The sequence below is a fragment of the Chroicocephalus ridibundus genome, chromosome 12 (genome assembly GCF_963924245.1).
Source record: "Chroicocephalus ridibundus chromosome 12, bChrRid1.1, whole genome shotgun sequence".
Lineage (NCBI taxonomy): Eukaryota > Metazoa > Chordata > Aves > Charadriiformes > Laridae > Chroicocephalus > Chroicocephalus ridibundus.
The window spans coordinates 9,201,823-9,219,514 of NC_086295.1; positions in this window are offsets into that span (position 1 = coordinate 9,201,823).

A 17,692-nucleotide genomic window follows, 5' to 3' on the forward strand; every position below is an offset into this window, starting at 1 on the left:
TTTTGCCTGTGTTCTTAGTGGATATGCACCTCATGCACTTAATATTCTTCAGCGTTCCAGTGCATTTCTGCAAAGTGTTGCACTGGAAAACCTTGTGAAAAACAGTTTTCTTCTAAATGTAAAGTGGAAACCCATATTGCCAGAAAAGGCTTTTATTCTTTTACTAAAGGCCACTAAATTAACAGTAAAGTCATCACGATAGAGCATACTATGCACCTTCTCTGTGGGAATCAGTTACGCTAAGCAAAACATGGCATTCCTTATGTGGCAACAGCTAAGCCGTTAAAGCTGGAGAAGTGGCACAGAAAGCCACAGAACTGCATGGAGTGTATCTCCTTCCATCCTTTTCTCTAACATACTGCTCTCTAGCTTCTCAATGCTATTTCTGAGGGCTCAGTTTCTTGATACTGAAAAAGCTAAGGAAGTAAAAAAAGGGGTCACATGGTAAGCAGAAAATCTAAAAAGAGCAGGCAGCAGCAGAGAGTCCCAAGAGATTCCAGTTAGGATTTCAGTGATTTTCTTGTTGTTCTTCCAAACCTACAAAGAAAAGTGCATGTTACTGCTTTCTAGATGTTTAAATGTTTGTCTTCATACTCCCTCACTCTCTTGATAAAATCTATTTAAAAAATCAGAAATATGACTTTGGTGGAATTAAGATTGGGATTTGGACTATAGGTCCACAAATTAATGCTTCATCTCGAAAATCTTTTGGCATTTTGAATGTCAAATAGACCAAGGGCAACATCCACTTCTGCCTTGAATGTCCTTGTCACCTAGGAAAGTCCTGAAGCTTCCTAGTCTACAGCCACTGGATCAGGAAGATTTGTACCTGCACATAGCGCTTCTATAGATTAAGAACATACTGCAAGCCAAAGCACTTTTGGAAAGTTTTAATCTCCATTCAGGAGCACAAAGAACGTCAGCTGTTTACTGGTCCTTAATAACATAATGCTATCACCAGTGATAAGAAAAAGGCTACTGAGCCTGTTCTCGGAGCTTTTTCAGGACAAAATTACCTATCTCATGGTTATCTGACACTCTCCATCTGGAGTTAACTGTTCCCAAAATGGAATTGAAGAAAAATGTCTAGTCGCTTATGGAACAAAAAGGCATCATTTAATTGTGAAGTTTGCTTGATTGTGTCTAGGGAGCTCAGGAAGGCAGACAGATAAGAGGAGGATCAAACCTGTGAAAGGGTTGAGTCTATGCAAAACTCAAGCTAGTTCTGCTGGATCCAGTTCACATTCACTACAACCTACTCATCAACTTCTTTCTTCTTTCATTAGTGGACGTGGGTCCCTGTTGATAAACTTTTCATTTTTATCATTGAAGTTCTATCATTTCCTTGCTTCTGTTACCTTCAGGAAAGCTGTTACCCAATTCTGGGTGCCATTTGAGGAAGCAAAGATTAAGTAATCGGCAGCAACAGGGGACGTATGACACTGCACCAAGAAACTTCATCGCTGATTAACAGCAGGTTCCGTAAATGTTACCCATAGCAGAGGGACCACTGGATGCTTCCCAGTCTGAAGTTCCTTTCTGGACGCTTTCCCCACTCACTTAGTGTTTGTTCTTCTGCAACAGCAAGGAAATGAAGAAGAGGAAGGAAAAGAGGCAATAAGCACACATCTAAAGAGGAAGGAGGCAAATTAAGGTACTAGAGGTACCCTTAAAGCTTATGCAACTGGCCTGTGCTCAGCAATCAAAATGTCCAAACAAGGCACAGAAGCAGCCTTCCTGTTAGACAAAAGCCATGAGAAGGAAAGGAGAAGTGCGGCCCTTTGGGTTCCAGGAAATCAGTATGGACCAACCAACGCCCTGTCCAGACAGCACAGGCCCTGCCCTTTCCCCTCACCTACCATATTGTACGTCTTTATCAGTCATAGGGTAGTTTTGGGTGTTGTTCAGCATCAGCTAATGACGAGTATCTTTGTCCCAAGTGAAGCAATCTGAAGACCCATTCCTTTTGTGTGACTTACACAGAGGCCTGGGGGCAATTCCAGAGACCAGTTTTTCAGCCTATTCAGACTGTTATTTTTGCTAAATGAGAGTGTAATAAGGTAGTAACTTCACTTCAAACAAACAGATAGAAAGGGGCAGACTCCCTTCTACACATAGACTTTGGCCAAGTTTAGTAAAAGAAAAATGTACTGCTTAGCCAGGGAGGCTGAAGGCTACAGAGCAAGTCTGGCATCCCCATCCCTGATCGGGAGGAATCTCTCCTATGCACAAGAAAACCCTTTGGCTGATTTATGTGCACATTGCATCTGGACCCTGAGGACTTTCTAGCATATTAATCACCTCTTCATGTGGACCTCTGAGCGAGATGAAAAACCTTTCCTCTTCTAGAGGTTCAAGCTGTGTATAGTGATTTGTGGTAACCGCTGCAACCATACTTTTGAATGGTTAATCAGATGTTGCATTTTTTGCCTGAAATTACATGATTTTTATGCACTGTTGTATTTTTGCCCAAGTGTTTGAGCTTTCCAAGTGCCATGAACATCAGGTCTAAAGTAAACAATCTTTTGTTTTCCTGTTGTATATGTCACCACAAAGTTTAAAATGGACCTGAGAACACACCTGGAGAACCACGGTCAAGACAAAAGATGTCAAACCTTGTATTCTCATTGGCTTCTTAGATGTTTTCTTGATTTATTATGTTGAATACAGTAATTCTTTGAAATTCTTGCTGTATTTAATTGCCAGTGACAGAGCTGATGTTTTAGTTTCTGGATCTGAAGAGAGCAACCTTTTTATACAGAGGATGGAGTGTTGCACAGTGCAAGGGAATCTGCTGAAGTTGAAGGGCTGTGGTTTGAAATGAACTTGTTTGCAGCTTAGAGTTTTGAAAAAAAGAGCTTAGTTTTGCATGCTGCTAGAACACAAGCCATCTTTACCTCCCAGTGAAGTCTACAGGGCTGAGCTTCATATTGGGAGTGGTCAGCATCTTGCCAAGTTAAATTGTCCTACATGATTGTATGCTGAGACTGGAGCATACCCTCCAATGGACCTAAGCATGCATTTAAATTATATGTATGTATTATAATGGTTTTTAAGAGTCCCAGCTGTTCAACAGAACTCAGTTGTGCTGGGTGCAGTACAAACAGAGTGCGAAAGTTTGTCCCTGACCAACTGGTTCTGTAAGTGTGTGCTTTGTTTTTGCACTAGGGAGATAGATGGGGGTTTTTGAATGTGTCAACCCCAACACTGCCATTCAACTGAGTCAAAGGTACCAGCTGAGTGGGTGGATTTTTACAGAAGGCCTGGCTAATTTTTAGACCATTACTAACGTGTACTTGAGGAAGATAAGATAATGAACAGTATGATCTAGTCTCATGCTGCAGAGTGCAAAGAGTTCAACTGCTGGAGTTAAGAAAGAATTATTTTCCCCATCTATGCCATTGCACAATAGTAGAGGTGCTTGAGTGAGGGGATGTCTGAACTATTGGGTGTGCGGTTACAGCAGGAGGGAGGATATCGGACATGCTGTGGTTTATTGCCAATCAGTATGAAAAATACATTTTCTCTTACGTTTCAGAAGTGGGAACTGCATACCTAGTTCTGGAAAGGCAGCTTTGCCCTGTGATTCCAAAATAGCCAACAAAGAGCATTAAGAGAGGAGCTGCAGCCTGGGAACTGTTACTGCAGGAGCAGGAGTCGATTCCTATCTCTCTGTGCTGAGAAGGCTAAGAATATTGTCCATGGTGATTTTGCCAGGGTGGTATGAAACACTTACGTTCATGAGCACTGCAGATGAGAAGGACAAAAGATTATAAAGAAAGTGATGGTTTAATATTTGGATGCACAAGTATCAAATGCATGGCTTAAAATAAGGGATTGTTTCCTCAGTGTGCTTTTTAGGTGGATCAGTGTCATTTCTCAAAAGAAGTGATCTTCTAATTTCAGCCTTACCAAGCATAACATCAGCAGTTACTGGTTTTTTGTATGATCGTGGACTCAAAGAAAAATTCAGAAATGTCTTTTGTTTTCTATACAAACCTCAGTAATTCTCTTCTTAATATGTGTGTGTATGATTGCCGGTAAGAATTATCATGCAGAACTCAAAGATGTTTTCCCAGCCACGAAAAATGGTGTCTTCTACATCAGCTCCAATTTCACCATTAAAAAAAAAAAAAGATAGACATGTTGAGTGGAGCAGTGCACATAACTCTCCCTACAATAAATATTTTGTAAAAGTAGGCTCCATTAGGGTAGTAATTTATTTTAATTTTTGTATGCAGTATTATGCAGACCCTAGACTTCTTTACTTTCTCTGCATACACTGAATACATCAGCTAATACTCATATTTATAAGCAGTTTACACATCTGTGTTTAGACGCCTGCATATACTGTTATAGCACAATTTTTCTTGAAGTTAGATTATAGCATAGTGCAGGTAATTAAACAGTGATCTCTATACAAATTAAAAGGGTTGGTACATTCCTTTAATATGGGAGTACAATTACAGTAATTTTATGTGCATACTGGCTGCATAAAAGCACGCATGCAGCTCTGAAAACTCGGGCCTGCGTTGTGTATGTGTTAGTGCTGGTTGCACATGCAAATGTGAGGCTTGCTCACATCAGAGGCCGCCTTTGAAGCTCTACCGCTGCAGAATTGCTATGTAAATTCACCTGCGCTCCAACACTCCGTAGATTTTCAAATGGTTTGGGAAACACTACTCGAAAATTAAGACTCTTCTTCCCATTTCCTGTTAAGCATTGCCAGATCAGAGCAACACACAATACGCAGCTCAATAGATGCATTTCCTTTTTCTCCTTCCCAGATTGTGTTGAGTTTCACTGGAATGCCGCAGTGCTCCAAGCTATGGCAGCTACAGACTGTCACCAAACAAGCTACTTCCTCAATTTATTGCTAACTAACTGGCTTGCTATTCATTATAACTTAACCATTGTGCAGGCTCAGGGTGAACTGATTATAGGAACAGTTCATTCCACATCCTTCTGTGAACATCCAAGACTGGTGATCTGGTAGATGTAGAGTGTGCAGTATTGCTAGGTGCCTTAATCCATTCATTTTTTGTTTGAGAATATTTTGAATTTAACTGTTCCTCATCCTACTTTCCTTGTGATAATGAGAATGCTCGCAAGTGCGCTCACAATATTTTCATCATGATCAGGCTGCAAGCCAGGACTGATGTCAAGGATCAGTGTAACGAGAACAGCAGGTTTCTGTAAAAGGGATTGCCTGGATGATGGCATGCACGCGGCATCGGCAGGGACATTACAAGTATTAAGACACTGTTTTGTTTTTGAAAGTCTGGACTCAAAATCAGCTGGGAGAGCAATGTGATTCCAAGAGACTGCTTACAATGTAGGTCAGCTGAATGCAAAAGTGAAAGCACATGTACCATCACATTCCCACGTCTGGAGGGGGAGGGCATGTCAGCCTCCCGCTGCAAAAAGCCCCAGAACTCATGTGTGAGCCGTGTTTTCCGGTGAGTAACGAAGGCTGCCGTCCCGCCTGGACGGGAGGGGGCAGAAGGCGACTGGGGGGGGCTCCGCAGTCAGACATACACGCACCCTGGCGCTCAGCACGCTCTGCCACGTTGAGATGTGGGTGCAGCGCCGCCGCTACGGATCCCTGCCCCCCCCAGGCCGTGGGTGCGGTGCCTGCCCGGGGAGCGCCCGTCCCCCAGCCGGCAGCGGTGGAGCCGCGCTGCCGCCCCCGCCGGTGCGCGCAGGCTCCGCTCCGCTGCCGTCCCGCGGCGGGAAGGCCGTGTCCCGCACCGCCGGCCTCCCGCCGCTGCCGCCCGGGGCGGGGGGAGAAGGGGGGGGCGCGGGGCACGGACGTGCGGGGGCCGCGCTGTCCGGGCGCCGAGCGCGGCCGGCCGAGCCCGTGGCGTCGCGTTGCAGGGAGTTGCTTTTCGCACTGTTCTAATTAGGTGATGCAGTTTCAGTTACCAACAGACTTAATTGCAGTAACAGTAAGCGGGCTCACCACTCACGGTCATGTGTTTCTGGTTACCAGAAGCCGAGCGGAGCCGGGTCGGGGGAAATCCCCTGCGAAGGCCGGCGGGGCCGTGCCGGGCGGAGCCGCGAACGGGCGGCTCGGCACCGCCGGGGGCTGCGGCCACCGCGGGGGGGCAAGCAGTAGCCGGCGAGGGGCTGCCCGTGCCCCGGGACCTGGCGCCCACGGGCTGCGGGGCGCCGCGGGGACAGGAGGGGGTGCTGGCGCCCCGGCCCGGCGGGGGAAGGGGGGCTGTGGGTGGGAACCTGCTCGGAGGGGTGCAGGGCTGCGGTGCGGAGATGCGGTGTGGATATTGGGGGGGCGGCCGGAGGGCGCAGGGATGGTGCTGAGCCTAGCTGGGCCGGGCAGGGGAGCAGGAGCTGCTCCAGGGCGTGATGGAATTGCACGAACAGCCGTCAACAAGCCTGTCCTGACCACACCGCCCTGGCTTCCGCACGCAGAGGCGGCAGGCCTCCTGCTTTGGGAGGCTGAAAGTTACCTATGGAAATGATTTGGGAAACAAGTTATGTGTTTTATTTTTTCTCCCTGTGGCTGAGTAAAAATTATTTGTCTGTACAGAGTCATTAATTTGGATTAAGCTATGTATGAATTTTAAATGGATCGCTATTCCTCAGTGGCATGGATACTGTTCCAGGATGTAAGTGTTGTAATGCAAATTAATTTAACTCACTTCCAAAGTGGATTCCAAATTAGCATCCACCCAGGGAAATAATTAGCTTTTGCATCTACAAAAAAAGTCATGAATCCCACAGTTCTTTGGGGGTCACACAATACTGCTGCAAGATGGGACTAAGGTATTTGAAATGTACCACTTACCTCGTAATCATTGCTTTCAAAAAGTCAAAACACACTGAGCGTAGTAGATCACCGCATTTTAAACTTCTTCTAGACAGCATAATGTATTCTTAAAAATTCCTAAGGGGGTATTAAAAATAATTATTTCTAAGGGTATGGAGACAGGAATATATTACTGTGGGGTAAGGTATGGTAAGGTGTGAACTTGCTGCATATCATCTATGCTGTGGTTTGCCTTGTGTGCTTACTTTTACCCTGTGGTAAACGTGAAGCTGCCCCAGTATGAAAGAGGAAGTGTCTCTCTAACTTGAGACATCTTGGTAAGCACCGTAGCAGAGCAGTAGCATTTTTATTTCTCCTTAACAACTTGAGGATGTTTCTAATGCTCATACATACATCTAATGTGTCGAGTGCTGCTGAATTCTGACTACAGTAGTATCCTATGGCAAAGCGTTCCTCCATTTGACCAAAAAGAACTGTCTAAGCAGGTGATGAATGAAGAGTTCAAACTCAGTGCTGAGAGAGGCCAGCCTGTGAGTAATGGTCTGTCACTGGCCTCAGATCATGAGCTGTTTGCATAACTTTGGGTCGGGACAAACCCAATCTGAGGATGACAGATGATGCAATATAAGCTTTCCCAGTTGCTCCAGTTGGCTCATTCCAGACTGATCCAGATCAGCTGGGCCCCAAGGTCATTAGCACTCTAGAGCCATTTATTGGTAAGGGTGACAGAGTTTGTGGCCTCCCTCCCACTGTTCTGAAGGATGACAAAAGGGAAGGTAAACAAATAAGAGGAGTTATCTGCTACTCATGGCCTACTCTGAGGTTTTAGCAGTAGGGAGGAGAAGGGATGAGGCCATGGCTAGAGCTGTTCCTTCACAGAAGTCACCACCCAGCTGATGTCCCTGGTGTGCGTGTGATTGCTGTATCCACAGACAAGAGCAGTATCATACTCTCCTCAGAATTTAGCCACTTCCTAAATTTGTGGTTTGGTGAGCAGAATAATACATTGTGTTTGATGGCCTCAGAAGTGACTAAAATTAGAAATTAAGCTGGATATGATTTCCAAATTTTGTGGACCAACTCTCATGCCTGGCGTTTCCCCCTTAGCCTTCCTCCTTGCCCTGCAGGTTAGCTACTTCTTACTCGTGTTGGGGGCTCAAAGGAAAGGCAGTGGTGTCATTGTACCTGGTCACTAATTGACCTCCTATGAGTGTATAGGAAGAACATGTAAACATGACTAAAGTATGCTTGGACGTAAAGGACTAGTCTTTAGCTAGCTCGCTTATGTTGTGCCTGCTGGTAATAGCAGGAGCCTGACTCAGTGACATGGGAAAACTTTCCAGTCCTCTGTTCTTTGCGCTCAATTCCATTCTGCTGGGCATAGCACTAGCAGTTTTGTCAGACACACCTTGCCTTTTCCCCTTCCCTTTTATGTATCTGAAGCATTGAGAGGTGGTAGCAGTGAGGTGAGCACCCATTAAATGGGTTTGGAATCTCATGAAGGTAGGCTGCTTTCTTCATCCTTAGGAGAATTCTTCCTGCTTCTGCTCCAGGCAGAACCTTTTTCCTTGGCAGATGGTAGCAGGCTGCAGTACTTCTTCCCTGTCAGTCCTTATCCCTTCCCTTTGGTTTGAGATTCAAACAAAACCAGACATTGAAGTCACACAGACCCTGTTAACCCAATTTTCATTACTAATCCCCCCTCCATATTGCCTGGATGTTTTTTTCCCTTAGAAACCATCACATGGGAGAATCATGGTCATGGGGGAACTGTCTGAGTCTTACAGAGGATTCTGGTAATGTACCCACCCCTCTTCCCCATGGTCAGGCCTGGGCCACTCCTCTTTGCTATATTCTCACTGGGGGAAAAAAAGAAGGAAACTGTTAGGTCAGCAACTCAAAAAATCAGGGGAGGAGAAGGCTTCTCAGCGAAGGCAGGGGCCTCCAGCAAATGAAAAGGAGAAGGAAGAGCAACTGTGCACAGCCTGTGACTTGGTGAATGCTGTCACACATGCATCTGATTTTCTTGGCTGAAAATATGCGTTACAGCGGGTGGGGAACGTTCAGAGCGCACCCTGTTTGTACACACGCTAGTGTTGGTAAGGGTCTTAAATAATCTTTCCCCATGCTCACATCCGCTTCTTTGGGCACAGCCCTAATTGTTAGGACAGCTATGGCCTCCCTCCTTTTATGTCTTTCCCATTCATTCCTGCACCTAAGAGCAAAGAGATTTGCCAGCACTGGTCTGAGTGTCATCTGCTCCTAATACTCAGGTCTAGGACCTGTTACAGTTCCGCTTGCTTCTTTCCACATCCCTCATGGCATTATTATGATTCTGGAATTCAGGCAGAACCTTCTCTGTGATAACTGTTTGAGGAACCTCCTCCTCCCTCCAAGGATGCCAGATGTTCTTGGAACTGAAGGCCCTCTCATCTCAGTTCTGCAGTGAGTCCCTCTCCAGACGGTCTAACCTCAACACTGAAAGATACTTGAGGGGAGATTTTTCATTTTGCATCCTTAAGTTTCATTGTCCATCTGGATTTAATCCTTCCATTTTTCCCTTAGCTCTCTGCTATCCATTTTGTGTTAAAGGCTCTGGTAAATCCGGAACTGCAGTTCTGCTCACTTCTGTTTAGATGGGAATTTCTATCAGATCCTCTGGACTCTGAGGTTAGGTCCTTTGGAGAAAGGAGATAATTTCAGTCAGTCTTTCCAAATCTCTGAAATTGTGCTCATGTCAGGACCTAGAAGGGAAGCAAGTTTCATGTGGATGGGGACTTTGCTGAAAAAATGTAACCTGTCTCTCACCTTAGCGACCCTGTATTTGTGAGAGCTGCAGTTTGTTAGCAAACAGCAGCACTGAAAATAAGTGTTTTGCCCCCATCTCCATGCTGTTGGTATTTTGTGTGAAAGGATGGCTGAGTGGGTGGACTGACTTTTCCTTGTTCCTTTTTCTTTCCCACCCTTTTTTTTTGTTTAGCTTAGAAATACATTGTTGTCATTTGCACGAGGCATGACCCAGCCGGAGGCCTTTTCGCTTCTTTGTTCTGAAGTGGGGCCATAGTTTCCCCCTTTCAGGCAACCTTGGCTTCAGGCATGTTAGCAGAGTGAGGGGTTGCTGGTCCAATTTATCTGTGCAGCTTCTTCTTTCCAGCCAGTCGTTCTACTTCTGGAACATCAGTACAAGTCTCCCCCATTCTCCGCCCCACTGCTTTATCGGAAACCCAGCCTAAGACCCGTGTGGGCCACTTTCCAACACATAACTCTGCTCTACCATGGGATGAAACCCTTGATACTGCCTTTTTAAACTTGTTTTTCAGGTAGTTCCTACCCTTTGAACACTGACATTTTTCAGACTGTCATTCAAACGGTTCATCAGGTCTCAAACCCAACCTCTGAACTTAACAAATTTATGTGCCTATTTTTTTTGGACTAGACTGAAGCAGAACAGAATTTTCCAAAGTGCCTAAGGTATTCTATCCCAGTGAATTCCTCTAGGAACTCCTACACATGTACAAAACATCACTTCCAAAGTTTGGGCACAAAAATGTTATACTTCCTCAATGAGTAATTAAGCTTGCATCTCACTGTGACAAGAGCTCTGTGAGTTCCAAGTGTGCTGACACGCTAAGGTGGGCCAGGATTATCAGAGTTAACATTAACAAATGGATTTTGCAAAGGATATAAAATCTTACATTTTCCAATTAGAATCAATCTCTACGAAGTCAGAAAAGCCCTTCATGTAGAAGATAAACCTGCCTATGATGAGAATCACATCAACTTTTAAAGTACAATACTATGCTCTGTGATTAGCATGTGCCTTTCTGCAAAGAATGAAATTAAGTCCCGTTCTAGCAAATTGCCAGGCTTGTTCTTGCCATCCTGCATCTTCAGCCTCATATCCCACAGGCCGCAGGGCTGTGGCACTGTTTGAGTGCTTGCTAGATGCATAGGTGGAGGAGCACATCCCTTCATGGGATTCCGTTGCAGAACGGCAATTACTGTGTTCATCTGAGACAGGGAGGCCTAGATTAGAGCATGGAGGCGTGAATCACCGCCGTTCTGATCTTGTGTCCAGTGATAATGCTACTTTCAGTTCTGCTTGTAGAAACCTTTCAGTGTACAGCCACTAGTTCTTTGGTCTCCTCCCAGAAAAAACTATATTGTTCGTTTGTTCATTGAGATCACTGCTTGCTTTGGGAATAATGCACAGTAGAAAGAAAAGGTGTCCTGTCAGAAAACTGAGTCTTTCAGAGCAGTAGAAAATAATCCCACAGAAATGTCCATACATGTGGAAGACTTCTGAACAACCAGCTAGAACAAAGCAGTGAAACCTGATCAAAGAGAACAAACTCCATTATTTAAGCTGGTTTTGTAATTGTAGTACTTTATCAACAAATAGATATTGCTGGAAGGGCTGGCTAACTGGGTTGTGCAGATGTGTAACATCTGTGCACATTGGCCTCTGGAAAGTGTCCTAGTGATGGTTCATTCCAAAAATTTTATTGGTTTTCTAGCTTTTCTCTTGACCGGAGAAAGGAAGAATGCTTTTTCCAAGGTCATTTTTGGTGAAAGTGCTTTCTGGTTCAGATCCAGTAGACCAGGGGAGGCAGACTACAACAGCAAAATTAGAGTTCGGTTCTCCTTAGTAAAGTAGACCCCCAAAGCCTTATCACAAGGACGTGTCATTGATGACAATCTACCTTGGGCACATAGTTGTGGGCACTGCTGGTTAACCTACAACACAGAGGGAACAGAATTCCCAACCCACTGTTTCAGTATAATTTTTTAACGTGTAAACAGCTCGGGATTCTTGGTGAAGAAATGAATACTGTTCAGGGAGGAGCGTTTTGATATATTCTGAACAGCACTGGTGAAGGTTAGGTCTCCATCCTAATGTGCTGGGGTTGCACAGAATCAGAATGAGAAGGCAACAGCATCGGTTGTGTCCCATTCCAAATCAGCTCTGCACATGGAAATGGCAGCTACATCTGGCAAAATAGCGATGTATCCCCCCCTTTGTCATGACGTTGAAGTGTGACATGGTCCCATTAGGACAAGATTTCTGTTCAGTAAAGAGAATTTCTCAGCTCTGCTCGGAGACGTGAAGCCATCTCCTGAGAAGGGGAGGGTATTTCATTTTGGTTTTGCTGTGAGGATCCATATTTGCGAGGCGCCCTGTGTAAATGACTGTGCTTTCCCTTTGAGTCTAGATTTTTCCCCGATGTAAAAAGAAGAGGCCCGATACCAACTAGTCTAAGAAACGCCTACCTATTCTTTCTTCTTGGCTACGTTGTGATCCTAGTATGTTGACCTTCAGAACCCAGAGTATGGTCTGTATTTTCCCCAGAGTTTCACCAGTGCAGATCAACTGTATAAAACATGCGTTTGTCCACATACCTGCTGGGAGGACAGGGGACAACGCAAAAACCAGTGGCTTTGCTGCTCACGTTCGTTTTGATGAGTATGTTCTGTGGTTTCTAAATTCCTTCCACGTGCTAAGACAGTCAACAGGTCCCTCTATTAGTAAAACAGGTATAAAGAGGTTTTCTTTGTCTGTGCTCACCATCTAGGTTTGGATGAGCATTTTCTCTGCAGCCCCAAAGGGACACGGTTCATGACAGGCCTCTTTCTCAGCTACAAAATTCAGGGAAGCCTGAACTTAGTACAGGGGAGGGAAATTTTGTACCCCAACATGTTCTTCCCTGACAAACTCTGCTTTCCATCCCCCACTAGCAGTAAGAGGAATGATCTTTTATGAAATACAGATTTTACATGTAACTTGGTTATTGATTGTTCAAGACAACATTTTCTGAGAATGCTCCTCTGTGAGCTCGGGGTGGGAAGAAAATAGCAACACACAGGCTGGCTTAATGGATTGTTTAATACAAGTAACTGTGTTTTAAACTTACACACTTAACTTGCACTTCATCCAAACAGCTCTAAGTGCTTTATAAAAGGTGATGCTCCCATTTTGTGGAAAGAGGAACTGAGGCACAGTTCAGCTCAGTTATTTGTCCAGTATCACTTGCTGCTGGGGATACAGAGTTCAGTCTCACATGAGAATCATTTGATAATATTTATTATAAAGGAAATACATTCCTGTCTGGAATATTACTGAATTTTGAGATCTTAGGAAGAGGTAAAGTTTTCAAAGTTGGGCAAGGAAGTTCTTCTCATCTCTTTTCTTCAGTTTATAATGTCTTCAGTATATATTGTCTAGTTTATATATCTAGTTTATATTGTCTAGTATATAATGTCTAGTTTAAATACAGCAAGGATATTAACTGGAACTTAACTCTGTCGTCCTTTTCCTCCTTTTTCCTTCTCTTTGAAAATCCTTAGATTTGGTCTTGTTTGTATGAATCAACCCCTTGCACTTGAGGCATTTAGCAGCTGCTCTAGCCTTTTGCTTTCTTGTTCTGTTCACAGCCTGCTGATTTCTTGTAACTCGTTTCCCTGCACTTTCATTTGCACTACGCAGTTCAAACACAGGGGCATTCTGGGAGCACGTAGCCTGCGATCCGGGGCAGGGGGTATATACCCAACACCGCTTGAACGGCCCCCGCCTCCTGCAGTGGCTGCCCATAAGCTCTGCAGTTTCTTTGTTTTAGCCTGGCAAAGTTCCACTGCGGTGAAACCAGCTCAGCCCTGTGAGCTGGCAGATGGCATGGATGGTCTAAGACTGGCCTTAGCTTTTGCCTTATTTATTTTGTTTGCTAGTGGATGAGCACTTTGTCCCCTTTGAAAAGCTGACCACTTCAAAATCCAACCACTCTCCAATACCTGATTGCACCACAGGTCCTGGAAAGTCCACTGACATTAATACGCATCTTGAAAGAAAGTTTCAGGAGGTAATTTTGAGCTGGTGTGTTGGGTTTTTTTTGCAATTCAGGTATGTACCAGTGAATATGATTCCAAAGACATCCTGATTGTATGCATATTTGCACAGTAGCTAGTTTGGACAGTAAGTTTTCAGATCTGTTTGTTATCACTACTACACTATAAATGTTTAACAGTAATGGTAATCATAAAAGCACCATAAAATAGGCTACAAATTACTTTGGCTTTGTCATATTCATTTTCGGTTTTGGCTGTTTTGGGTTTTTTTTGACTTAGAATGGTAGGTAAAACATAGTGAGCCTGCTGTACTCACTATGAAAAGTGTGCCCGTTTCCCCCTCTAAAAGTGGGACTTTTATCTCCTTGGACACAAACGTATGGCACGAGATCCACTCTAAATGCCACATGAGATTCTGGGAATCCTCTCCCTGGTCCCAGAAGACTTTTAGAACTGTTTATCTAAGCTCTCTAATGGTATGCCAAACCACCAGGTGTTCTGTATGCCTGGGGCCCCACTTGTTCTGGAAGGCTTCCCTGGGTTTTTTTGTACAGACAGTTACCCTGGTCTGGATAGTGAGTTCAGTGTGCCTCTCCCAGGGCTATATGCATAGTCCTGTTGACTGAGAGAATCTTTTTGTGCTTCCCCATGACGACCCATGTTAGGATTGCTACGACCGCATTTCAGCAGCCACTTCCAAGGACTACGGTGGGTGTTGTACAGGACTCTGTAATGACTCTTTTAGCTGTGTCTGCTTTGATCATCTCAAACACTATCTGTGGGCATTTCTTGCTTCTGTACAGCCCATTCCTTCTCTGGCACGTGGGGCCTTAGCCGTGCATTTCTAAATATGTTACTGTTTAATGTTATGCAGCACCCACCATGTTGTTGTCAAGTTGAGCTTATTGCAGTGAAAACTGGGTGAAGTTCCATGGCCTTGTGTTATGCAGCGTCAAACAAGATGTCCATGACATCCAGAAAACTATAAATGGAAACTACAAAAATCAGCAGGGGATGACTAGAGAAGAGGTGGTCATGTGAAACTGCCCATATTTATGTGCCCAGATTGGGAACTAAAGGTTAGGTTCCCCATATGGAGAGAAATACATTTATTTTGAATTTCCCTCTGGAAGGTAATTCCTCCTCTCTTTCCCCAAGTGCTTAAAGCAAAAAACCCCACCCTAAAGTGTACAATAGAAGAGTCCAGTTCTGTCCACACATCAGCAAAGTCATTCTTTTTCAGCTCCTAAATGGAACAACCAGCTCTGTGGTGCTCTGTTTCTCAGATGGTCCTCATACCAAATTGTTACCAGATAGAAACCAGAAGAATTATGAGACTAGGAAGAACAGATAACACCTCTTTGGGTACCACATCATGACCCTTGTTTTTGTCCTTTAGAAAAACAAATAACTGTTTGATTGCTTTGTGCAGGTGACCATCACAAGTAATAGACACAAGCTGCTCTTTGATACCTGGGCTAGGTGGTGGTTTTGATGGCAGCGCTCTGCATGCGCCTCCATAGTTACACACATGACTAGTTTGTGCATTTGCAGAGATTACTCTCCCTTTTCAAACAGAAAGCAATGACTGGATCAGACCCAAGCATTGTTTAAGAGTGGCCTGTGACTCTGCGGTTTGTTTTCTTGTTTTGTTTGTAAAGGTCAAAGTCATAATGATATTTTTTGGAGGTAAAAGTTAACTTGTACTGCAGTCTTTCACAGGGCTAAGCTGGAGAGGAAGTGAAAAAGTTGTTCTTGTTCAAAAGCATGATATTTCTTTGGTAATTTCCCTCATCAAATACATGCTTGAAGTGGAGGTTGATCATGTCTCCCCATGAGGCCACATTGCCTTCCTTTAATACCACATTCTCTGCAGTCTTCGTGTCTAAATGGAACCACCTGGATTTGTGTTTAAATCTAATAAAAGTTTCTGTTTCTGACCTGATTTTTCAGGAGCGCCAAACTGCTGTAAACTTCAGTGAGGCGTGTTTTGTAGCAAGCACTTTCCAATCTCAGACCCCTGCCTTATCTGGGATACAAGAAGCCAGGCAGGAGGATTTTGGCTGGAGACTGGAAGGTTAATCTGTGTTGCAGTGTGGGTTTTGAATTGAGCAGCTTCTCTTTAGGTACCTGGCGAAGTGACAGAAAGAAGAAACTGGTTGTGACTACCAAATCCTTCCTACTTCACTGGGGTGAAAGAGACCTTCAGTGGATTATTCTTAACTGTTTTTCAAGGTAATAGCCAGTGTGAAATTCTTAGTAAGGGATTGCTTGTTATAAGCAAGTTAAGTCCAAGTGCCAGCAAAATGTTCTGCAGGGTCTGATACTTCTGTGAGGTCTAGGCTTTCAAGGTTGTTTACTTGGAAATGTCATAGACATTGTACATAAACACTGGTACAAATAGGCTTAAGAACTAAACCCCCAGTTTTTACAACTTTCTGTATGCTCAGTAATAGCTAAGTGACGCAGACAGACATCCAAAATAAGAGTACAATTGTTATTTAACAGGACGTCTTATTCATCTGAATATGTCAGATTTTTAAAATGAAAGTATTCAGAGGTACAGAATTGGTTTCAGTGAATGTTTTGTCTTGGAAAAAAATAATTACGAAAATGTTTTTGAAACAAAATTTTTAATTGACCCATCCCCCCCTTTTTTTTTTCTCAGTTTTTGCTTTGTGAAAGTCATCAACGTTTTTTCCAAATAGGTACCAGGAAAGGTTTTGAAATCTCAGAAATATTCACAGGAAAGGAAAAGCATTTCCTGCTGATCTCAGCTTGGATGCTTGGGGGAGTATGACATTTTCTGCAAAACTGACAGAAACCAGGTAGGATTTTCACTGCCTGCCAGGCAGGTTTGAAAACCTGCTTGATTTCCTTCCAGCTCACCCGCCCAGCTCCTAGGGAGTCTGCTGACAAACGAACAGAGAGCTGAAAGCCCGAAACCCATCTCTGTAGCTCTTGAAATCTGTGGGCTGTCACCTGTCCTCTTCTGGAGGTCTAATAGGGTTGACTGCTATAGGTCTATGCGTACCATCACTGGACTATTTCAAACTAGGTCTTCCAGGCTAACGGATCTCCCATAACCTGCTGGGATCTTCAGGATCTCTGGCTCCTGGGCAGCCTGCCAGGCTTGGGCTCTTTAGCAGTCTTTATCATTGACCCCTCTGGATGGGACCAGCGCTCCTCGAGGGCTCTGAGCTCTGGAGGCTTCGTTGCTGTTCCCACCTGTTGTCTCCGCCAAGGGTCAGGCAGCTATTTCCCCTGGAGGGCAGGTATGCAGACTCTCCAGCTGCCCCGTATCGTGTTCAGCCTCAATTCGAAGCATGAATATTTTTTTCAGGAATGTGAATTTGTCCACTAGTTCATGGCAATTTCACTGAAGTAACTTTGGAAATTGAAATGAGGTCAGTTGAGGAATGTCCTTTTGGATATTCATCCTTTTGGAAGTTACAGACAAACTGAATCCTGGATCACTCTGGGAACTGATCCTTCCCATCTTTGAATACCTTCTGCCCTAAGCAACAGTGTTGAGTCAAAGCTGATGTGGGTCAGACTCGTGATACTCAAACGATGTTTGTTGGTTTGTGTGGAATACATCATCATCAGTAAAAAATGTTAGGATAAAGAAACCTGGTCCTAGGGCGGTGTAAATCCTTGATTTCAGACATGTGAAATTTTAAATTTAACGAAGTTATCTGATGGAGAGCCTGGTAGGTCAGGGTTTTTTTCTGTCTTTGTTACACCTATTTTGCTCAACAGAACTGCACACTACATTGCCATGAAGCTCATCAGCTTTCAGCCAACTGAAGGTCCCTTTTTGGGTGTCAGAGAAGGCGGCTTGTGACATCTCCACTGAGCATGCAAGCTCTGGCAGAGGGTTTTCCACATACTCAGAATTGTGTTTGGGACTACGCGAGCTTGTTTTGTCCAAGCAGTTTCTTTTGAGACTGAATGAGCTGGGGTGAAGGGTGAAGCTAGAAATACAATTTCCATATAGCTCTACCAGTGAATCACCGAGACCGCATGGAATATGGCTTGCATTCAAAAGGTTGACAACCT